Raw genomic sequence first — 25,813 nt, 5'->3', positions numbered from 1 at the left:
TATTGTTGGTATGTTGTTATTAATTTTACTACATTTTTTGGTATATTAGGTGCACTAAATAGTACTTTCAGAATTTTGTTGAATGTAATACAAAGGTGGGGAAACAATGAAATAATTGCTGGGAAGCCCTTTGACATAAATTTTACTTACAAACATTTATGTATTTAACATAAATTATATGATTCAGAGTAAAATACCTATAAATAGCTAGTACTTTATTCATATAATAGAAGAAATCTGTAAAGAGCTAGGAAAAAGTGGGTAATTTCTTTTTTTACTTTCATGCATTGAATTTATGTTAAATACAAAACCTACTAGTTTTCCTTTGGCAAAAAAATTAGTATATCACTTTTTAAATTTTACTTACAAACATTTATGTATTTAACATAAATTATATGATTCAGAGTAAAATGCCTATAAATAACTAGTACTTTATTCATATAATAGAAGAAACCCATAAAGAGCTAGTAAAAAGTGGGTAATTTCTTTTTTTACTTTCACGCATTTAATTTATGTTAAATACAAAATCTACTAGTTTTCCTTTCGTAATAATATTAGTATAACACTTTTTGAAATTCACTTATAAATATTTATGTATTTAATATAAATTAATTGATTCGAAGTAAAATGCTCCTAAATAGCTAGTAGTTTATTGATTGGGCATCAGCGTTCGTTCTTCCCTTCTCCACGCGCGTTACCACTGCCACATGATGGCTCCGTTTGGTGCTTTTAGACCAAATACACGTGTCCAGTTCTACATGGCTTCCTACGGTAGGAGCGGTCAAAGGGCTTCCTACTATAAAGGTTTCCTTCCAAAAAGTCCAGAAGGAGAAAAGACCATAAGATTATTAAAATGATACAAACACTGACAAGATACCAAGCCAAATACTGACAAGATGCCTTGGTCATTTATCCAATCCATTAGTAGATATTAAGCAAAAACCCATTAGAAAAATATATTATTTGTTTTGCTATTTACCAAAATGAAATTCTAACCTCGTATTTCCTTTGAGGACAATATGATGGAATTAATTTAGGTGCAAAAGGAAGAGTACAAGGCACATAGATGTTAGGTTGGACGTTTTGCTTTTTTTTTTTTTTGGATTTATAAAATCAAAGAACTCGCAAACTAGAAAAGAATTTCAAGCTTTCTCCTTTTTTTTTTTTGATTGAAGAGGTACTAGTTATTGTAATATTCCCAGAAGCAAAAGTCCATACATCTGCTCATGTTAAACACGGACAATGCATAAAAAATAGGGATAATTGCAGAAACCCCCCCTAAGGTTTCTAACCTTTGCACTGACCTCCCCTGTGGTTTGAAAAATTATACTGACCTCCTTTGAGGTTACTAATCCTTTTCAAATTTAGTCCAAACGATTAAAATATTATTTTAGGGAGTGAAATTAGAATTTTGTACCAGATTTGCCCTTTGTGCTACATATCCAATGAATGACAAAGTACTATAAATCAATTAACAATTAATAAATTTTAAGGAGTATAATCTATGGACAAACACGCATTACTCATTTAAAGTACCAGCTCTTTACGAGTATTTTACTTTCAAATATTTAATTTATGATAAATATATCAATATTTGTAAGTAAAATTCAAAAATTGTTATAGTAATATCCTTGCAAAAAGGAAATTGATAGGTTATTTATTAAATATATTTTTTTAAAAAATAAATGGCCCATAAAGTATTAATTTTTTATGGCTTTCATCCATTACACGAGTAAAGTATTCGCTCTTTATGTGTATTTTATTCTGAATCATTTAATTTATGTTAAATACATAAATGTTTGTAACTAAAATTGAAAAAGTGTTATATTAATATTTTTACGGAAGAGAGATTGGTAGGTTTTGTATTTAAAAAAAATTAAATATTTGAAAGTAAATACAAATCTGTATTTGAGCGTAAATATTTGTATTAAATTAAATGTTTGAAAGTAAAATACCCTTAAAGAACCGGTACTTTAAGTAGTTACCGGCTCTTTATAGGCAAACACGCATTACTCATTTAAAGTACCGGTTTTTTATGGATATTTTACTTTCAAACATTTAATTTATGATAAATATATCAATGTTTGTTAGTAAAATTCAAAAAGTGTTACAGTAATATTCTTGCAAAAAGGAAATCGGTAGGTTATTTATTTAATATAAATTAAATATTTTTTTTAAAAAAATGACCCATAAAGTATTAATTCTTTATGGCTTTCATCCATTACATGTGTAAAGTATTGGTTCTTTATGGGTATTTTATTCTGAATCATTTAATTTATGTTAAATACATAAATGTTTGTAATTAAAATTGAAAAAGTGTTATATTAATATTTTTACGGAAGAGAGATTGGTAGTTTTTGTATTTAACAAAAATTAAATATTTGAAAGTAAATACAAATATGTATTTGAGCGTAAATATTTGTATTAAATTAAATGTTTGAAAGTAAAATACCCATAAAGAACCGGTACTTTAAATAGGTAATGCATATTTGTCTATAAACTATACTCTTTAATGTTTATTAATTGTTAATTGATTTGTAGTATTTTGGCATTCATTGGACATGTAGTACAAAGGACAAATCTGGTACAAAATTCTAATTTCACTCCCTAAAATAATATTTTAATCATTTGGACTGAATTTGCAAAGGATTAGCAACCTCAAGGGAGGTCAATGTAATTTTTCAAACCACAGGGAAGGTCAGTGCAAATGTCAGAAACCTCAGGGGAGGTTTATGCAATTATCCCTAAAAAATATTGCATATGTATGCAATGATAGTGCATAAAAACATTATCTCTAAAGAATCACAAAATTTTTTGTGTGAATTCATTAGCACTTTAGTTTTATAGAATAGAATCAATAATTTCTCTAATTGTAATGCAGCAACTCGATTGTGGATTGTTTCAAATCTATTCCTAAACTTTTTTTTTTTTAATATAGACATAGCATATTTACCTTGCATAGGTCTTGAAGGGATCCATTGTTAAGGCCTCAACAATCCATAAAATTCACCATGTAAACACCAATATCTTAAAGTATTTTTCCAGAATACCATCATTATCCTTGTGAACACCAACTTAATTAGGAGTTTAAGAGCACCTAAAAACCAAGACATATAACTCCGATAAACTATACCCATTGGGACCACAATTATTCATGTAACATTTCTTTAAAAAATTCAAACACGAACTCGCCAGACAAATCCTGCCAACTGAGCAACAAAATAAACTTTGACTATAATTCTCTTGTCAAAAGGAATTGATTACCTTTTAGACTACTAGTGGAGGGTAGAAAAAACAATGGCAATTATATAGCATAAAAACCAATACCCATGGAGTAGTTGGCCACCAAAAGAAGTTTAAAACTCTATTTGGGTGCCCTGGCCTGCATTCTAAATCCAAAAGTTTTTGGGAAATTTTGCCACCGGGTGCTTATGCACCCATCTAAATTAGTGGTGGCCGGTTTAGTTTCTTTCGGTTCCGTTTGACCTCTTTTAAATTGCTAAAATCATCTTTGCAATAAGAGCTTGCTTAGTGAACTAATAATTATTATAAAAAAATTATGCAAAAACAATGTGACTAAATATAAGATATTATCCCAACATACCCTGATTGGATTGCTATTATTAGGATCTTTTGCAAGAAAATATATTGTAATAATTTGATATATGTGAGAGAAAAAGGTGATTGGAAAATGTGTTTATGAAAAATGTAAATTTTTTTTTTATTTTATAGAAACTGTCAATCCAAACAAAGCTGTACGTAAAAATTGAAGAAATAAAACACCCCTTAAAAAAATATTGCTCCATCATCTTAAATATTTGACAGCATTCTGGATAAGGAAACCGAAAGAATCAATATTCAAAAATGGTGTGCAACTTTTCAAAAGTTCATAAAGTGGGAATAAGATTCAAAAATGGTGTGCAACTATTCAACCAATATTAAAATTACCGAAGTGTCCTCAACTTCTACCAAAATGAATTCCTTCCCACTTTCCCTTTGCCACCACCCATTACCTATCGCCACCACCAACTTTTCCATAAAAGATTCATATTACATATCCGTTTGGATTGCTATTTTTTAGAATTTTTATAGAAAAATGTATTATAATAATTTGATATATGTGACGTAAAAAAGTGATTGAAAAATGTATTTATAAAAACAAAAAAAAATTTCTATGAAAAATCACAAATCAAACAAGTCCCAAGAACTAGGTCAGGGAGAAAGTCAGTCAATACTTACTATCTCTCACCAAATTAAGAATTATCTATTTCCCACGTTTGATATCACAGCCTTGCCGTCCATTGCTGGAATAGTTGGTAATACACTAGATGCATTTGCAGGGGAATTTCGGGGGTCAATAATCGTTGTACAAAGTTATCCAATTTTTGAACTTTCCTAAATGGAAACTTTAGTTCTAGCAGAACTCAAGTCTGCTTTCCAGACAAACAGAGGAAATTCTGTCTCTCTTATCTAGGACTTTGTTCTCATTCAAATATCAGTAGTTGTAATCTTTTCATTGGTGTGATTGATTTTGATAAGTAAGTTCCAGTTCTTGTTCGGATTATAGTAACTTTTTTCATGAATTTTGTTAAGGGTTGAAGTTTGTTGAAGATTTGCAAATTTTGACCGGCAGGGAACCATATTTCAATATTGCCTAAATTGGATATATATATATATATATGTATATATGTATGTGCGCGCGCGCGCTTGAATGAACACACGCGCTCTAATGAACATAAATATGCATTTCAACTTGCTTTCGAATGTCGACAACATTCCTCGTACTGCTACTTACAATCTGATTTATAGCAACTTCTACAAGCATAATATAGCGAATATGAACGTGCACTCTAATGAACATAAATTTGCACAACGTTACCCAAATTTGAGTCCGAAATTAAGCACTAATTGATAGGGAACCTTTCTCTCCTACAAAACCATCAGCCTTATCCACTTTTTACAAAAATCACAAACCTAGACATATAGTCCAGTATTACAAACCCAATAAAAAATCCGATACCTTAGGTCCGGAAGAACATACCCAGGCACAAATATCAAATCTTCTGATTAGACCAGATAATTTTGGACGAAAAGAAGATTATTTCAGTCAGCTAGAAGATGAGGATATCTCATCATCATCTTTTCAAACTACCAATAATAGAGGAAAAAGTGCTATGATCAGTATATTAACCAAAGATCAAAGCCTTCTCGTTGATATTTCAGAAAAAGATAGTTTCAAAATTCCCGAACCAAATTTCAATCCTTGTAAACCAAAACCCTATAATTTCTTAAAAGTCCCTATTCAACCAATGACCTTCCAAAATCTTCAAATAGAAACTAATCCTCAAAGCAAAAAATTAGCCAAAAACCCTGCAAACCTGCAAACCTGCAAAATTAGCCAAAAACCCTGCAAACCTGAATGACAATTTTCAGTTACTTCAAAATTATTCAGTCCAAGTATGATTACTAATTAACGACAATTATGTAATCCAAACTAAAGCCCTATTTGATACTTGGGCGGACCAAACTTTTATTCTTGAAAATCTTGTTCCAACCCAATTTTCTAAAGGGCTTAGAGGAGCTAATGGTTCCAAGCTCGATATCAGATTCAACCTTTCAAATGTCCATATCCAATTCTCAGATACTTTCTTTTTAGCCAAACATCTGACCAACAATCTCATACTAGGAGTATCCTTTATCAATTAACTGATCCCTTACCAAACCACTCATGAAGGGATAATATCCCAACTTCTTAATCCTAATGCCCTCCTACCCTTTTCAAACTAATTCTCTATTTTGCAGAAACATGGCAGTTGATGAAAATTCATCATCACAAGCAAACGATTATCTTTTTGATGGGTACTTTAATTGGGTGCAAACCCCTGATGCAGTACAAAGTAACAATCAAGCTTCTTATGTAGAAGATAAACATCACAATCAAACCTCTGATGAAGATCAAACAAATTGGGACTGAGTTCCTGATGAATCAACCTCAAACTGGGTTCCTAATGAGTCAACCTCAAATTGGGTACCTGATGAAGTAACTTCAAACCAGTTCCAAATAGTTGATGAAAACTCAATAATAAATTGGATTTGGACGACTGAAAATGATGACAATCCATTTTCAATCCCTGAAGACCCTGCTGCTCAATCCTTCTATGTCAAACTAAGAAATGATACCTTCTCAAACCTTTGGATAAAGTATCATTCTCTTGAAAATGAGCGCAAAAAATCTAGAATCAGCAGCTTTGATAGTGTATTCTTCAACTAAGATACCGGTGAAAGAATCCCTATCTACCACATACACAAATACAACAATGTCGGGGGTAAGAGATTCAAACTATTCCACATAAACTATGAAAGAACAATGTTTCATGAAATGAAAAAATATTCAAAGATTGGTCCTCAACAAGTATTTACTTGAGAAATGAGAAGCCAATACACAACATTACAAGGAATGGATCAGAGAAGCATTAAAAGAATTATTAGCAACTATTTGCTAAAAACAAATGCTTCTAAGAAACATTCAAACTATAAACAGCTTGGCTCAACTGGACAAATCCTGTATTCTCGACAGAATCACAACAAACAGAAGACAATTAACGACTCTTAGTCAGAATTGCAAACTGAAGAAATCCAAAAAATAATTCTCATTATAGCACCAAAGGTCACTGTAGCAGTCCAACAAGTTACTGTGTAGACATAGCAACAAAAAGATAAACTATACACTGTAGCGTGCACCGTACACTATAACCAACAGTAAAATCACTGTAGCAGGTACTGTAACAATTCAAAAAATTTGCTATAAATACCCTTCAATCCCAACACAAAACACACACCATTTCTTCAAGACCACTTCTCTCTCTAACTTGAAGAAATCCTCCTCTTTCTCTGTAGAATATAAACTAGTTAGGATTCAAACAAGGAAGCAAACATTGATCAACATCAAGCAAGTTTCAAACTTTGTAAGCTTTCTTATATTCTCTTATTCAATAATATTCTATCATATGGTCGTCTAAGCCGCCTGATATTCATATTCATTTATTTGTTTATTTATTTTGTTTTTATTCAACAGATCTCATGGTCGGTTATACCACCTAATCTATTAGTGGCAATCTAACTGTGATCCACTTCCTTATTCTTTCTGTTTATATTTTTTCCTTTCCTGATTTAAGGGGCTAACATCTCGTCTCGCCTAGTATCAGAGCCATCTCCCAGCCCGTCCCATCCCCTACTTTGATACCAAACGAGACAAGTGACTAGCCCCTTAAATCAGGAATGAAAAGAACATAAACAGAAAGAGTAAGAAAGTGGATCACAATCGGACCATCACTAACAGATCAGGCGGTATAACCACCTATGAGATTTGTTGAATAAAAACAGAATAAGTAAACAATTAAATAAATATGAATATCAGGCGGCTTAACTGACTATATGATAGAATATTATTGAATAAGAGAATATAAGAAAGCTTACAAAGTTTGAAATTTGCTTGATGTTGATTAATTAGTTTATATTCAAGAGAGAAGAAGAAGGGTTTCTTCAATTTAGAGAAATAAGTAGTCTTAAAGAAATAGTGTGGGAATGGTGTTGGGAATGAGGGGTATTGATAGCAAATTTTTTTCGAGTTGCTATAGTACCCTCTACAGTGATTTTACTGTTTGCTACAATGTACAGTATCGCTACAGTGCGCGCTACAATATACAATTTATCCTTTTGTTTCTGTGTTTGTACAGTAACTTGTCAGACTACTACAATGACTTTCGGTGCTACAGTGGAGATTGCGATTGTCTTCCGTTTGTTGAGATTCTGTTAAGAATCCTTGCATATTTAGACAAGATTTGTCTTGATTTGTTTAACAAATATTTGCAGATAACTCTTGTTTTGTTTCCCGAATCATGTCATGATAATCCGGTGTCTTGTCTCCCCAGTTGTTGAGACAATGTTTATTCAGGATCAGTCTTTGAATTTTTCTTCTTTCCATAAAGCTTTGATCCTTCAGACTTTGGACTGTATAGTCTGCTGGTCTTGCAGTAATATTATCATGTTTGTGTCTAAGGTGTGGAGGGATTCTATCACTAGTTTCTATGTTGTAAAATACAATATCAAAGTATCTGGTTCTGTCTTCCATGCATTCTTGTTTGTAAGAATAGTAATCATTTGCTATATATGATATTGTATCATCAACAAGTTTTGTTGGAATCCAGTTGTTGATTCTTCTAGAGTTGGATGTTAAACTTCCTTCAGCTGTCATGTTTCTATAAAATAGAATTAGTTAGTTCTAATTTTTTGGAAAAGAGTACGAGTGCATTAGGGTATTATGCCCTCTTCTGTGGTCAAATAAGGAACTAATTGTTTGATAAAAGATATTCCTAGTATAATATTGCAGCAGGTTAGGTGTTTTGCTAGGAAAAAGGTATCTGGAATAGACAAGGATGAAAATTGAATTTGAACATTTTGAAGAGTGAATCAAATACCGAGTTTAGAGGCTTCAGCTCCTCTAAGTCCTTCTTTGGTTTTCTCAAAGAATTGGGTAGGAGCAAGATTTTCAAGAATGCAAATTTGGTCTACCCTGATATCAAATAAGGTTTCATTTTCAATTACATAATTGTTGCCAATTAGTAACCGAACTTGGACTAAGTGATCTTTGTCATCTTGTGTTTTCTTGAATTCAGCATCATTTTGGGTATGGTCATTTGGACTTGTTTCTTAAGATTTTTGGTTTCAACTAGATTTTGAAGAATAAGAGCATCAAGATTTTGAGGAGAGCAATTTTAGTTTGAAGATTTTGAAGGGTAACAGGTTTGGTAGGTTTAGAAAGAAACCTGTCAAGAATATCTGTAAGATTATAGGTTTTGAGAAACCTAAGATATTTAGTCAAAGGACTTAAAGAAGTTGATGTTTGATTCAAGGATTCTTTGAATCTGTTTAGATAAAATTGTTTTTACTTGGTTTCAAGAATTTCCTGAATGATCTCAAGAAGAAGGTTTTGATCTCTAGTTATACGTTGATTGCAGGACTTTCTTTTTCATTTTCATTAGGAGAAGTTTGAGAAGATGATGAAGATGAGATATCATTCTCTAATTGGTTGACATAATCTTCTTCTCGTTTAGAATTATCAATTTCTGAATCAATTAGAAGATTAGATATTTGCATTTTGATTTGGTCTTCTATGCCTATGGTATTAATTTTTTGGTTGAATCTGCAGTATAGGGCAATATGTCCTGATTTTGTGGTCTTTGTGGTAGACGATTGTAGGTGTGGCGGCCCCACTTCTCCCTAAGGCGAACCAAAGGGTTGGCGGGTCGCCTGCCTAGCTCTCGCTAGGACTCACGCACTCTGGTAACTAATTTCACCAAATATAAATAAAAAATAAACCTTACTTCTCGAGCAAGTCACGTACTTAAATAATTCATACAATTCAACTTATACAGCCCAAAACACAATTCCAAGTACCAACGAAAACGTCGAGCTTAGTATACTTAAATTCAACTTAATTTACAATTTAAAGTTCCCAATCCAGGGCACAGAAGCACCACAGGATTCACATTTTCCCAAAAACACAAAAATCATCCAAAAGATAGTAACATTTCCAAAAATACAATTACAAAAGTGGGCATTCAAAATATAACATTTCTATTCTAGTTCTCCAAGACTTCATGCATTTCAGAACCTGTCAAGGAAAACAATTTGGAAGGGATGAGCCAATAGTTCAGTGGTGCCTCGAAACATGCAATTCACATAAGGCAATTTAACAAGTACAAATAGACAAGTAAGCACTTAACAATTTAAGAAAGCGAAATAACATGACAAGAAAATGATACGGGGCTCTCAGGAGCCAAAGTCCACGCACTTGATCAGAAAATTTATAGTAGTTGACACTCCGTCAACTTTCACTACCTAAACTCCATGTAGACATTTTCTCTAATCTACACATCTCCTAGCAACGTCTTCCCCCTTATTTTCGGGCCCGACTCCAACACGAATATTGCAAGCACTTTTACCAAGACGGCAGAGAGGTACCTCCCACTCGAATAGAGCGTGGTACGTGCATCCGTTTGGTTTATTTAGTCGACGAGACCACGCTCCAATCGACATTGCAACACTTGTACTTGTGGCATTTCACGCAATCACATAGCATATAACATTTCATGATATCTCTAGCAAGTACTTTTAACAAGTAGTTCAACTAGCAGTTAAACACGATTCATGCAAGAGACACTCACCTCAAGTGAAGTGTCTAGAATTCCAAACTTTGATCGAGATTGTGCTCTTCACCAACTCCTAAAATCATACAAATAATTCACATAAATTTCCACTTTTGAGTTGGCGAATTTAACTCGAGTCAACTAGCATTTAATTTCACTCAAAAATCCCAAACTAGTATTAATCGTTTTCTCAAAGAATTTAAAGTGAAATCCACAAATCGGGTGAAATTAAATTTTGAGTTTTCTTTAAAACCCAAAAACTTGCTAAATTTGTCAAATATTCCAACATCCAAGTTCTAGAATCATATAAGCCATTTAACACCAATTTGGTGTCACAAGTTGAAAAAAATCACATTTAAACCATTTAGAGGAATTTTCCCCTCAAATTTTTCCCAAACATATCTTGGGAAATTCCTTTAAGAGGCAATCATATAAACCAAGTAAAACTAGTCGTTAGAATTTCTATAAAATAGAAACTCCTTAAGTTTGCCAAATTCCACGACCAACTTAGTCCAATGATTTTCATGAAGGCAAAAACTTGAGTTTTTTAGGAAAATTTCCAGATTTGACAAATTCCTCAAAATAGGGCATTTGGTCTAATAAAATTCAAGGTTATCAACTCAAAGTGGACCTAGTAACAACGGTTAATGCTAGAAAACATTTTCGGGACAACTTTGGTCCACATTTACCCACAATGAAATCCAAACATCAAACCATTTCTAATTTCAAACAAAAATTCTGTTTTGGTATCTTCTTGGAGAATAAGATTTTGGTCCACTTTTTGGACGTAACCTCTACTAGATTTTTGTCCCAAATTGAGCTATACAAACCCCTTAATTAATACACAAATCATTTGAGCTCAAGTTATCGCGAAAACAGTTCACAATTATCATTCAAAGCTGGAAAAATTTCAGGTGCATTCGGTAGCAAGTAGTCCATTTCCCCTTCAATTTATCCAAAATTTTTCAACTACCCAAAAGCTACATTTTCACCCAAACAATACTACCCATATAGGTTAACATGTATACAGCCCAAGTAGTTCAAAAATTTGTCAAAATTGACCCCCAAAATTCGACTAAAATCAGGAAAATTTCCAGAATTTTTTGGACAGCATATACCTTCCTTTTCCTTCAATTCCTCAACATCATTTCAACTACGAAAGTGGTGCATTTTCCCTCAAATGACCATATACATTCAGCTTAACATTTACACAATCCATGAAGCTCAATTTCTTGTCAAGAATCAGATCAAAAACTCGAACACAAACTGGGAAAATTTGGACAGTTTGGTTCAACAGCAGAGCAGTTTTCGTATTTTGGTCACATATCATACAATTCAACTTAGATTTGAGCATCGTTGGTAGCGTTGGAAACTACACTCATAGGGATACAATTTTTCAGAAGAAATCGTTTTAAAATTCTACTCATAACTAGCTCGAAATCTGGCAACAAAACGCAGCTCATATCCTGGCTTCCAGTGAACCAGTGGAGCAGGACAGGTGACTTTAAAAGACTGCCACGGTTCACTCAGGTGGAACCAGGACGTGAATTTTACACTGTTGGAAATCTGGAAGAGTCTAGTTTCTAATGGCGCTAACGGCACTCAATTTCGATGTCGGAGGGCAGAGTTATGATCGAAACAAAATGGCTGCCTGAGCCATACGGGAAAAATTTCCAGATTTTGCTGGTTTTTGGAATTCATCACCTTTGGTCAACCAAACCTCAATATCTTTCAATGAAACTTTACACACAACTCCAACAACACATAAACATCAAATACAAGCCGTTAAAACCTCAGAATTTCGCATGAAAAAGGTCGGTCTTGGCAGGGGCAGAATCGGAACTTTTTTGCTTCAAGAGCTCAATGAAGTTTCTAGCAATAATGCACCTTTAATCTACTTCCTTAAGCACTAATTCAACAATAAAACCATCATCAAACATCATCACAGCCATCAACTCAAAGTGGGAGTTTATAGAGCCCACATTTAACAATTTCCAACAATAATAAGCTACCCATAAGCATAATCAAGCTCTTAAGTGTGAGTTGTCCTTCATTGAACAAGAATTGAAGAGTGGATCATGGTTACCTTACTTGTGTGCTAAAAGGTCAGATTTTGGTGTCCCAAAAGCCCCAAGAAAATCCGTGGATGTGCAGCTCCTTCTTTGTCCAAGTGATTGTCCAAGTTGTCTTGAGCTTGTGTGGTGAATTTGGTGTGAATTGGAGCAAGAAAATGGTGGAGGAAAAATTGTGAAATTTGGAGTGTGAGAGAGAGTAGAGACCGGCGGTTATGGTGAGGGGAAAGGGAGGGAAAAATCTGAAATGGAAAGCTTCCTTGAGAAGCTTGAGTGTGGTACAACTTTTGTGCTCCCAAGTCAACCGTGAACAGTGTATCGCCTGAGGTTTGTTTTAACTGTGCACTAAACCTCTAATGCACATATATTCATGTAATTATCATTCACTCTTAATGACCTCAAAATAAGGTTCTAAACTCCTTCAAATAAATCACGCGCGTAAAACGCGTATTTCCCACTTATGCGCGATAAGGTGAAATTTTTTTTGAGAAATTCTTATAACGATGGCATTTCTAACTAATACATTGATATTTAGGCATAAAAATACCTATTTTAAGACTAAGGTATAAATCTCCCATTATTCGGGCTCATGAACTCTCAAGTCAGTTACTATTCCTGAGCCTATGGGCACTATTCACACTTAACAACTTTCAAGACTTGAATTGCGAACTAATTGCCTTAAAATTACTCATGAGCTATAATGCTATAGAATTGGGTCCAATAGGGCTAGAAAATAATATTCGAAATAATTGAACAATTAACTAATTAAATAACCTCAGAATGGGAATTTAAAAGAAATAAATTGCGAGTCCTCACATTCCTCATCTAACATTTCTCCAACTTAATTATACCTTTTTATAGCCTCTACATATACTACATTTCAACTTAGGACTAATTCGCGCGTCGGTGCGCGAAAATTCAACTTAGGGCTTTGCCGAACGCGAGCCGTCAATTAAATCTTAAAAATTCAAATAAATTGAAATGTAACATTTGAATGATTGAAAACAATATTATTTAAATATAAATACATATTATTGGATAATTTTAATATTTTCAATAATATTTTGATTTAATTTTCTAGAGGATAATGAAATTTTTGAGGTCCTCACAGTAGGTAAGGCTGGCCCTGTGATCTGTACTGATTGTGTAGAAGGTAGTTGTTTATTGGGTTGGTATTGTGATTTTTTGTAAAAAAAAAAGGGTTGTTCAAGGTGTTTTGAGGGTTTGAGCCATTTGTGGGGTTTTTGTAACAACCAGGTAGCCCAAGTTGCTCACAAAAGAATCCAAGATCTTTTCTTCTTTAGGCTAGATCCTTTACGAGTTGTCTGAACATCTTGTTTTGTCGACATACTTTGAGTGTGACTTGTTGAATTTGGTTGATTAATTGTCGATAGGTTATTGTTTCCCATGGCACAACATCATTGTATTGAGTCCTGAGTTCTTCTCAAACTAGGTCTCGTAGTGATTTGGAAAGGCCATCCAAGAACTTTTCTTTCCAATAAGCCTTGTTGCGGTCTATTCTTGCATATATTCTGATCAAGAATGTGTCTTTGTACCATCTAAAATCTAAGAGACTTTTGCATTTGATGTTGTTTAATAGTTCTGATGATTTTTCTTTGAATATTCCTGGATCACCAACGAATGTCTTTGCAATAGTGAATATCAATGTTGCCACAGCATCTGAGATGGTGCCTCCATCCTATAGGATTGGCTCTCCATTGATATCAACTTTGACTAAATTGAGAATATTATCTTTGTCTTTTGTGATGGGATATTCATCCCACCATCCTTTGAGTTACCCAGTGAATCCCATTATAAGAATATGGGCAACTAGTTGACCAGTATAGCCATGTGATGTTTTATAGGTTGTGGCTACTATTGTCATTTGTTGAAGAGTTGTAAGAATATTGTATTCTAATATTCCATTTACGCTCTATTAATAAATGTTATTTGCATTGTATGAATTTTGGAGAATGTTGAATTTTTCTTCAAGGAGGATATCTGGATAGGTGGCTCGGGAATAATATAGTTTTTGGGGGTTTTCCAGTTGAAGAAGAGGCTTGCAAATTATTTAAGGTAGGAGTTTCTTGGAGATCTACTTTGGTTATGATATAGGTTGTCTGGTTGACAGAAGTGGATCCTTGGTTATTAGATCCTTGTTTGGTTATAGGTGTAGAAAAGGATTATTCAATTTTGGCTACTCAATTTTCTAATTGGTCTAAAGGTTTGATTTGGAGATTTTTATGGAATTTGATTGGTATTTCATGAGATTTGAATAATAAATTTGAAGAAGAGATATTGGTGGAAGGAGATTTAGAAATAGGTCTGGTAAGTGTTTGTAAATACTTGTTGGTGTAGTTGTTATGCTCGTAGATTCCTTGAATGTCCTTAGCATTAACTGCTTCATCATTCTAAGTAATCTTGAGCTCGAAGGGTTTGGCATCAATTTTTGTTGATTTGTATGAGAAGGTGATTGAGTTTGATAGTGGAAGTTCTGCTTGGACTTCTCCTTCAATTGTTTGCCACCTTTTGATTACATTTGCCGTCCGGAGGAAAGGAAAATCTATTCCATTTGATAAGGTGCAAAATTACTATTCAATTTATGATTATTTTCCTTTGATTGTAGCCAAACATTGTTTTAATTGATGAATTCTATTTATATTTGGCTAATGGTGCTAATTGTAGAAAATGAGCAAAACGTGATTAAAAGGGGCAATTTTTTAGTTAATTTGGTGGTGGCACAATCGGAACCTGTTTTCAAATCTAGAAGACTCGAGAATTTTCTGTGTGAAGGTTTCCTAATTCGAGTCAACTATGAATAGCTTTTGAAAGATTTGAAAATTATCTTTGTTAGTAGTAGTATTAGATTAGAAAACAAGAGATATTATCTCTTGTAGTTTCTTTTTTTTTTATTTAGAAAATATGTTTTATTAGTTAAGTAGTTGAAATGAAGTAGGAAACGAAAAGAAAGGGAAGTCGGATTCCCGTTTGACTAGGACTTCAGCCAAAAACAAGATTAATGACCGTGACTTTTTGCCTTGGCGGAGAGAGGACAGCTGCTTAGTTCTCTTCTTTTCTTTTGGTTCCTTCAATGTTAGACATTTATGAAATGCACTTTCATGAATTCATATGAATTGTTTCTGATGATGAGCAATTAGATTTCTCTTTCTAGGCTAAGGATAGTTTAAAGACTTTGTTCTACAAACTATGAGGTCGAATCAATTACATCGTTTTTTTTATTTGTTGGTATTTATTCATTTTTTGGTTTTAATATTATGATCATTATGTTATTCGAATATCAAAGGGCCCGGTATTTGAATTGACGTGATAGTCAATTGCTAATTGAAGCGATTTAATCCGTAATTGTTAGATTACTTTAATTCTAGTAGCAACTGGCATAATTAAATTTGTGTTAGGGGAACGAATAATCTAACTTAAAGAGACCCTCATAGCGTGTTGATTGATTAGAATTAGACTCTTCTAATTATTCATGCAATTGGAAAATCAAACTTCTATGATCATACCTAATATTGTTTTCTGATTAGAGAAATAGTCGACGGTCATACCTTGACTATCGACAAAATAAGGAAGAGTTGGCTTTTATGCTAGAACTAATTTATCAATAAATAATTGAATTCATCTTTGCATCTATGATCGGTTTATGAACTTTGTCTGGTAGTTATTCCTCTGGCTAAAGTTTTGCTATTATTGATTCAATTTTATTTTATTTGTGTTATTTTGATTTTACTGAATTTAATTGGTTAATTCCTAGTATCTCTAAAATCCCCATATATTTTGAACTCAAGAGAAAACGAATTTTTCCAGTCCCTGTGGATTTGACCCTACTCACCACCATATACAAAAATTATATTTTTTCTTGAATAGGTATTTATTATTGTACAGACTCGACACCTGTCAATTTTTATCGCCATTGCCAAGGACTGGTGCCCGATTAATTTGTTTCTCTTTGAGTTCATCTTATTTTTATTTTTATTTTTCTCTGATTTTTTTACTAGTTTATGGCTACTAATATTTCATATTTTGATGATAGACTGAATTTTATTTCTAGAAGGGGTAATGGGACTCGTGTTTTTTCTAATTATTAATTGGCTGTTGCAACTTGTAGATTCGGTTATGCCTTGGATCATTCAACAGACATATGCCCCGTATTTCAAAATGAACTGAGTTACTAACCGCTAATACATATCGATTTGAACAGGAAATACAAATGAGATGTAGAGAGACGGAGGATAGAATGCGTCAACAACCATTGTCTACCTTAGGTATGTCTCTTGAAGAAATGATGGAATTACTAATTATTAATACATATCGATTTCAACAGAAGACACAAATGAGAAGTAGAGAGACGGAGGATGGAATGCGTCAAGAACCATCATTTACATCAGATATGTCTCTTGAAGAAATGATATATCATTTTCGATAGGAGACACAAATGAGAATTAGAAGGATGGAGGATCAAGGGCATCTATTTGCATCTACAATGAGCATTCGTGACCTGACCGATCAAATACGTCTATTGACATCTAAAATAATGCAATTGACTTCTCAAATTTGTAAAAAATTGCCCTCACTGACCATTATCGATCTTGAGGGAGATGAGAGTGCAATTACTTTGACATGTAACGAGGAGCTGCAAGAGTTCTAAGGAGAAGGATCTAAAGATGCGGTTGAAACGGAAGTTAAGAATGAAGAAATAAAACCCCAATCTCTAATTGTTCAAGTGAATAAATCCAGTGAACAATTTTCAAATATGGCGACACCCCCTCCATTCTCTAGCCAATATTATCCTGACTCTTATTCTATAATTTTTGTTAGTGCGATTGATTTTGTTATACCAGAAATTTTTGAGTCTCATGGCAGGAATAAATTAGGAGTTGTTATGGCTAAATTACTTGGATTGGTAAGTACTCGTGATAGAGAAGCGAGTGAAGAATTAAGGTCACTGTTTAACTGCTTGGCTCCATCTACTAGTCAATGGAAGAAAGCAACTCAAGTGCTAAAGATCATTCTATTTATGAGGGTTATCAGGATTGCTTAGAGGATGTAGCACTGAAACGAAAGGTACTTATTGGGAGGCAACCCAATTCACTTTTTTGTTCATTTTTATTATTAGTTTCATTATGTTATCTTAAGTTTTTCATATTTGGGGTGTCTAATTTTTATTTTTGATGTTTCAAGGGTTAGAAGACTTCCTGCCGACAAGATGTGTCCACGTCTTAAGGGCACGTGGTAATGTGCAATTACCAATTCCACCATCAGAAAACTACTACCCAGCATGACGTGCCCATGCCTAACTGATTAGAGAACTCATGTTTCAATTTCAGAAATTCTGGAGGACCAAGTGACAAGACGTGCCCGTGCCTTGAGGGCATGTGCTAATGTGAAATTACCCAACCTCACCATCAGAAGACTATGGACCAACAAGACGTGCCCACATCTTGTTCCAATAAGGGGGAAGTAAAAAAAATGACAAAAAGATTTTTCTTTCCTTTTTTGTCCTTTTCTCTTTCTCTTTCTTTCTTTCTTCTTCTTTTTCTCTCTTCTTTTTTTCCTCTTCTTTTCTTCTTCTCTTTCCTTTTTCTTCTGCACCCGCCAGCCATCATCATGCGTTGTTCGCTGCCCGTCATCAACTCTACAACTTACAGCAATTCTTCAGCTAACTAACTACTCAACGAGGCATCTCACCTGTGTGGCCAAGTTCATCAAATGGATAGTTGGTTGGCCAATGTCGAATTTCATATGTCTTTTGCCCCTTACCCGTAGTTGTTCACGGCCCCTCTCCATCTTCAGGGAAGTTTCATTGTTCCTTTACTTTTCTTTTATTCTTTATTTCTTACATTGGGGACAATGTAAGATTTAGGTGTGGGGGGAGTAGTATATTGGTAATATATCAGTAAAGTGCAAGTGTAGGTATTTTTGTTGGAACATTTTTTGTTTGATTTTTTTCAAATTTTATCCAATTTTTGCCACTTCTTGGGTATTTTTGTTGTTATTCCTAATAAGCGATGGTTAGATGTCTCAAATTTTACCATTGCTAAGGTTTTATATGATAATGAGTCAAGTATAACATGGTTAGGTCTAAGGCTATCTCTTTAGTAAATATAAAAAATTTTATGACTTTTGCAATTTTTGATTAACTTTTTTAAGTCTGGTAAATATTTGTCTGACACTTTTTCATGTAAATTGGTTCAACTATTAATCGTAGTTTTCCATGTTTGGGAAATGAAGCAGGTTTGTGATCTTTAATTTTATTTTGTTGCTTATTTGTGAATAATATTAAGTTATACTCTGCTAGTTATCGTTGCCTAGTAACAATAAGTCTTCACCATAAGTGTCCATTTTCGCGTCAAAAAGTGACGATAGCTATAAGTATGTGGTTCTTAAGTGATGAGAGTTGAGCAATCGAACTCATTATTTCACAGATGTTAGAGTTCGCATCAAAAGACTTGAATGGTTAAGGACTAAACTTTTTCCCTCAAAGTTAAAAAAAAAAATTCAAGTGTGGGGATATTTTAGAAAAGAGATGTGCTAATAGTGAAAACTAGGAAAACATGTGAATGATTAGGTTAGCCTACTGATCCATAAGTTTTAATGTTGAGATTTTGCTTAATAGTTGAACCGTTTGATGACAAATGTTAGTTGAATATTTTATGTCCTTAGATTAGTTAGTCAAGAATTGGAAGAGTCTTTGATTTTGAAAGTTAATCGTAGAGATATTTTTTGGAACTTGACCGCTAATACTTGACATGTGTTTTAATTATGTCTTGGCAATGGGTGATTTGGGCGATAGCTATAGTTTGAATTCAATTGCTAATCAGTTTTTCTCATGCTTGAGGACAAGTATGATCTAGGTGTGGGGGAAATTAATAGGGTGCAAAATTACTATTCAATTTATGATTATTTCCTCTTGATTGTAGCCAAATATTGTTTTAATTGATGGATTCTATTTATATTTGGTTAATGGTGCTAATTGTAGGAAAAGGAGTAAAACGTGATTAAAATGGGCAATTTTTCAATTAATTTGGTGGTGGTGGCATGATTGGCATCTGTTTTCAAATCTAGAAGATTCGAGAATTTTTTGCTAAGAGGTTTCCTAATTCGAGTCAACTATAGACAGCTTTTCGTAGATTTGAAAATTATCTTTGTTAGTAGTAGTATTAGATTAGGAAACATGAGATATTATCTCTTGTAGTTTCTTTCTTTTATTTAGGAAATATGTTTTATTCGTTAAGTAGCTGAAACGAAGTAGGAAACGAAAAGAAAGGGAAGTCGGATTCCCGTTTGACTAGGATTTCAACCAAAAACAAGATAAATGAATGTGACTCTTTGCCGTGGCGGAGAGAGGACAGCCGCTTAGTTCTCTTCTTTTCTTTTGGTTCCTTCAATATTAGACATTTATGAAAATCACTTTCATGAATTCCTGCAAATTGTTCCTGATGATGAGCAATTAGATTTCTCTTTCTAGCCTGAGGATTGCTTGAAGACTTTGTTCTACAAACTGTAAGATTGAATCAATTACACCATTTCTTTTATTTGTTGGTATTTATTCATTCCTTGGTTTTAATATTTATGATTATTATGTTATTCGAATATCAAAGGGCCCAGTATTTGAATTGACATGATAGTCAATTGGTAATTGAAACAATTTAATCCATAATTGTTAGATTGCTTTAATTCTGGTAGCAACTGGCATAATTAAGTTTGTGTTAGGGAAACAAATAATCTAACTTAAAGAGACCCTCGTAGCATATTGATTGGTTAGAATTAGCCTCTTCTAATTATTCATACAATTGGAAAATTAAACTTCTATGGTTGTACCTAATATTTTTTTCTGATTAAAGGAATAGTCAACAGTCGTATCTTGACTATCGACAAAATAAGGAAGAGTTGGCTTTTGTGCTAGAACTAATTTATCAATAAATAATTGAATTCATCTTTGCATCTATGATCGGTTTATGAACTTTGTCTGACAATTATTCCTCTGGCTAGAGTTTTGCTATTATTGATTCAATTTTATTTTATTTGTGTTTTTTTTATTTTACTAAATTTAGTTGATTAATTCCTAGTATCTCCAAAATCCCCCCATACTTTGAACTCAAGAGAAAACGAATTTTCCCAATCTATGTGAATTCGACCCTAATCACTGCTGTATACAAAAATTATATTTTTTCTTGAGTAGGTATTTATGATTGTACAGACTCGACACCTGTCACTACTCCTTTGAGAATATGTTGCGAACCAATCGAAGAACAGGATGTGTTGCCATGTTCTTCTTAGGAAGCCATCGAATATTTCTTGGATTTCCTGCAGGAATTGTCCTTTGTATTTGTTGAAGAACCATGTTTTCTTGGCATGATTATGTTCTACATAAAACTCTGTCCTGAGACTTTGTTAGTCAATCTGGTATTTAGATGTCAGTACCCTTAACTCATCGAGTTGAGATTGATTGACTATTATGGAAGAATATGTAGGAGACCGAGGAAGTTCTCCCTAATCAGTATCATCAGAGGAACCATCCTGGACTTCTGTAGTTTTGTTGGATGCATATCTTGCTTGTGGAATTTTGGAAGAAAGGTCCAAATCTTGGAGTCAGGTTGAGATAGAGAAAGTTGATGGTCTTTGTGAAACTAATCTTCTTCCTGTTAATGAGTGTCTATGCATGTCTATACTGGTTATTGATGAAGATGATCCCTTGAAACTCATTGATCTATCAAAATTGGTTTGGACAGCTTCAGAAGCAAATTGCCGAATGCTTGAAACTGCCGTATTTTGTTTTGGTTTTGTTGGTGCTGCTTCATGAAGTATCCAGCTGTCTGGAAGTGTGACCTGGTTCCAAGTGATAGATCTCATAATAGTAATTCAAGATCTAGTTAGATCTGTTTGGAATAAGATTGTTTCCCTCTTTTGTAATGTCTTTAGGGCTCCTGTCCTGAAGGCTGAATTCATAACCTTGATTGGATCCTATAAATAAGAGCTACTAGAAGAGTCCATGTCTTAACTTTATAGTTAGCAGTTTTAATGTTTAATGTCAGAGCATCTAGAATATTTTTGTCTTTTAAGAAAATTGTGAAGTTTGGATAGCAATCAAAATATACAGGTCCTCCATAGAGGCTAGTTTCTGCCATTCCTATGAGGGAATCATTGAAGTCTATAAATCTACTATCTCTAAGACAAAAAAGTAGGGAAGTATCAAGATCCTCTCTTGTCAATGGTTTGGCTTCGATTTGTACTAAACCAAAATGAATATAATTGTATTTTTCTTTGTGTTTCTCTATTGTTCTTTTGGATAATAGTTTGATTTTCTCATGATCTGAATCTAGAGCTATAGTTTATTCTATTGTTTTGATTGTATAGTCTGAGGCAGAAAACCATCTTTTGTCTTTTTCATTAATATCAATTTGAGTATATTTGGGAATTTTCCAATTGTTTATGTCTTGATTGATGTTTGGAATATTGATTTCTTCCTTTAGTTTGGTGTTTGAAGAAGAACTGGAAGAACTAGAGTTTGTTCTAAAGAATGAAGCCATAAAGACAGGTGAGCAATCAAATAGATAAACAAGTAAATAAGCAGAAAATAGTAAATCCTGATGAATAAATAATCCTTGTACTCATTTTCCCTTTGGTTCAGAATCCTTTGGGATCCATTGAGGATAACTATATTTCTAGACCGATTATCATAAAGATAGTGAGAATCTTACAAAAATAGATCTAATCTTTTGAAAAAGGTTATCTACAAATAATGACTATACTTGCAAACAAATTATAATAGAGTTAGTATATAGATCTAAAAAAATAAATCTGTTCTTTTGAACACTTCACCGTCCTGGATCTCGGACCATAGGAATTTCAACATCCCTACAGGACTTGCTGCCAAATCCCATGGCTTTACTACCTGGACCTAGACATGGCCACGGTTCCAGAACCGCATAGTTCTGATTTTGGTTCCTTATGGTTTTGGTTCTGGTTTCCAGTTCCATATGGTTGCATACAATTTTATTTAATTCCTTATCCTTACCAATTTTAATACGAATATAACAATATATTTAAAATTTCAAATAAAATGTGAAAAAATAAATACAAAATAAAGATCATATTTTAATTTTATTATTATTCTACAAAGTAAGAAGTAATAAATAGATAATATAAATTTTATGAAAAGTACATTACATTGTCAAATTAAAAAATACATTACACTATCCAATGGCTGTCATGTGTTGACTTTCTTGAGTTGGATAATCATCAATGTTGAAGATTCCATTTGAAGAAATATTGCAAAAAATATTTTTTTGCTTGCTTGATTTTGAAGATGAGCTACTACCATCAAAACTTGTTATTTGATAGCAAATAAGCAAAAAAAAAAAAATTGTAAGTAATAATTTAATACTTACAAATTATAATGATAGATATTAGATGAATAGAAAGAATTAAATAATTAATAAAATATATAGAAAGTCCATAAAATTTAAACTTTCTTAAAACCTATTAAACACAACTAATTTTTTTTGAATTATCTCACTACTTATATTAATTATTTTTAACGGTTCTGGAACTGGCAGTTCTGGTTCTGGTTCTATTTTTTAGAGAACCAGAACCGGAACCTTTATCTAAGGTTCTACGGTTCTACCACAATTCTGGTTCTATGGTTTTGGTTCCGGTTCTGGTCTGGTTCCGAACGGTCTGGTTCCGGTCCAGTTCTCGGTTCCAAATGGAACCATGGCCATGCCTACCTGGACCAGAGGTTAGCAATTATAGGTTTCATAGTTATCATTGTAGATCTAGATTTTTATACTGATACTAGCAGTATTATAATATATATTTGAAAATACAGTAATCACTGGATAGATCTAAACTTGTAGATCTACACTAGAAATATCATAATAAGTAAAGAAAGATAGCTATCACACACACACACACACACACATATATATATATTTATATATATAAACTTAAATGCATATATATAAGCATATATATTTATAAATATATATATATTAATTGTATACATAACATATTTAATATTATTAATTATAATAAGAATATTAATAGTTATAAACATCAAAATTATATATATAATATAATTAATATTATTAGTTATACTAATATATTTATACTAAATTACTAATTATATTTTTTACTACTTATACATTTATTCTATTATACGTTTTTTTTTACTAATTATACATTTATGTTAAATTATTAATTAATTTTTTTATGAATTATAAACTTTTTCTCGTTGTAGACACCCACGGGGTAAGTGAGGCGGGGCAAGGGGAGCAGGTGACGGGGAAGGGTCCCCCACCCCGTTGCCATTATTAATCTTGCATATATGCTTGGATATGTTATGCATTCTCCATTTGAATTTTTGGGGATTGGAGCCTTTGGTCAATGATGCGAAAACCATTAGGCATGAGGGCTGATAACACGAGGTTTTCAATTTCTCAAGTCAAGCAACAGCTTTTCTTATTACAAGATGCTAATAAAGGGCTAATTACATCAATATTTGTCAAAATTTTGATTGAAAATTACATTCCAAAGCTAGACACTAAGATGACTTCACCTAAGTAACAAGGGCATCGAAACACAACGAATGGAACTAGTGCAAAAGTGACAAATGACACTGTGCAAAGATTGGGTTGTTGAAATATACTACGTGGCAAATGAAGATAAACCTTTGCTGGAACTAGGTTAATGGTCATATCATTGCACTTGGGCTTACTATACCATCTTAAATGGAGCTCATCATAATAGAATAACTGGCCCAAATTAGGGAATCATGAATCTAGGCTTACGGTAAGGGGTAAAGCAATTTAGGAGGTGGGAAATGATGTCAAATTTTGAACTGCACTCTTTTTTTTTTTTTTTTTTTTTTTTTGGGTAAGCTTATCAGAACCTTGTTTTAGACCTAACATTGTTGGGATACTTCGGCATGTAAGAACACATGAGTTGTACTCTCGTTATCAAGCTTAAATCTCACTTCGATTTTTTGTGCCGATTAGGGAGAGCCTAAATCCACACCCTATACATTTAGCAAACATTAATGCCCTTAACTTTTATACATTAATTCAAAGCTTTTTAAAGTATTTAAATTATCTTTCTACATAACAAAAATAGGGAGCAACAATATATTTTGTAAAGAAAAATTTTTTTACCCTAATATTTAATTACTTCCATGGAGAAATTTTTTTCTTGTAATTTTTCATTCCAATTTTTTTTTTTTGAAGTTGCTTTGGTCATTTCTTCTTTCTATTTATCAGTTTACTACCTTTATTTTGATGAATTGTTTTATTACTAATTTACGCATAATCAAATAGCCAATATTAGTATGAAGAAGTCATTATGATTGCATGTTCCACCTTCAAAACTACAGAGATTTTAATTTTATGGAATTGAAATACATAGATATTGTTATTTACATGCTTATTCATAATTGAAAAATTCGGAATGCTAGATTTTAACTTAAAAATTAATATTCTTAAGTGTTTGTAAAATATTTCAAAATATTCTTTTATACAATGTAAACATTTTATCCCTCTTTTTTGTTTTGTCAATATATGTTTCTTGAAACTATAAGAAGCATCGAACAGACATAATGAATAAGGGCATTGTTGTCTAATAAGTACATGAGGTGTGGATTTAGTATGGAGGAGTGTGATATTTAGAAGAATAGATTAGTTTTAGTTTTACACAAAACAGTTCAAGCATGTTTAAATGATTCTAAAAACTATTGTCTTTTTTGGTAAACAATATTATAGTAACAAGTCTAAGCATTTCTTCATCTTTTTTGGTTCTCTTGCATGCGCTGGGAAGCAAGGACCAAAGGTTATGGGTGACAATTGCTTTGGTGTATGCCGTATGATTAAAGATAAAAAAAAAAAATTCGTATACCACAATAACTATATACAAAACCATAGATAGTCAATATGATAGTTATGTCAAATTTGTTAGAGTTGAACAGAGTTTTAGAACAATAATAACATTGAAACAAGTGCATGACAATCATTTTTGTACAGTAGACAACAAAACTTTTATGTTCGTTTTTATGTACCAATGGGTTTTTAAAAAAAAAACTGTTGTTTTTTATTTTCAACTAGTACTTGGTTTCATTTCAAACCTGTCGGACTTCAAGAACTAAGGGGGTTAAGTAAAGAAATAGAAAAAAAAATTGTGAATTTCAGGAGGTGCAATTGCAGGAGGAGACTGAAATTTAAAAAGTTTTTCCAGCCAATTTTGAGAATTTTGCAAAGCTAAAGGGGTGAATTGCCTCTCTCACTTAAATGTAGCTCTTTTTATGGGTTTTTTAAAAACAATTCTTCAATATATTGTGTGCAAACACTAAGGATATTTTTTCTATTCAATTTTATAGTTGCTCTTTTATTTTTATATATTTATGCAAGGTTTTTAGTATGTTAGTGGATTTAAACAATTATAATGTTTTATTTGGTTAGTTTTTTAGTTGTTTATTCTATTTCTCTTACATTGATCTGTTAGACTAATCATATTTACAACTATTTA

At 32.7% G+C, this 25,813-nt stretch overlaps 1 long non-coding RNA gene across 1 annotated transcript; it reads right to left on the bottom strand.

Moving 5' to 3' along the window:
* Positions 1 to 9,639: 9,639 nt before the first annotated feature.
* LOC113701016 (uncharacterized) lies at positions 9,640 to 12,520 on the bottom strand. The gene is made up of 3 exons (XR_003450791.2): positions 12,300 to 12,520; positions 10,227 to 10,284; positions 9,640 to 9,673 (listed from the first exon to the last, which is right to left on the bottom strand). It is a non-coding gene; the product is annotated as an uncharacterized lncRNA (long non-coding RNA).
* Between the last annotated feature and the right edge of the window lie 13,293 nt (positions 12,521 to 25,813).

The sequence above is a fragment of the Coffea arabica genome, chromosome 7e (genome assembly GCF_036785885.1).
Source record: "Coffea arabica cultivar ET-39 chromosome 7e, Coffea Arabica ET-39 HiFi, whole genome shotgun sequence".
NCBI lineage: Eukaryota > Viridiplantae > Streptophyta > Magnoliopsida > Gentianales > Rubiaceae > Coffea > Coffea arabica.
Note: the sequence above shows the minus strand (reverse complement) of the source record. Positions and strands in the feature narration are given on the sequence as shown.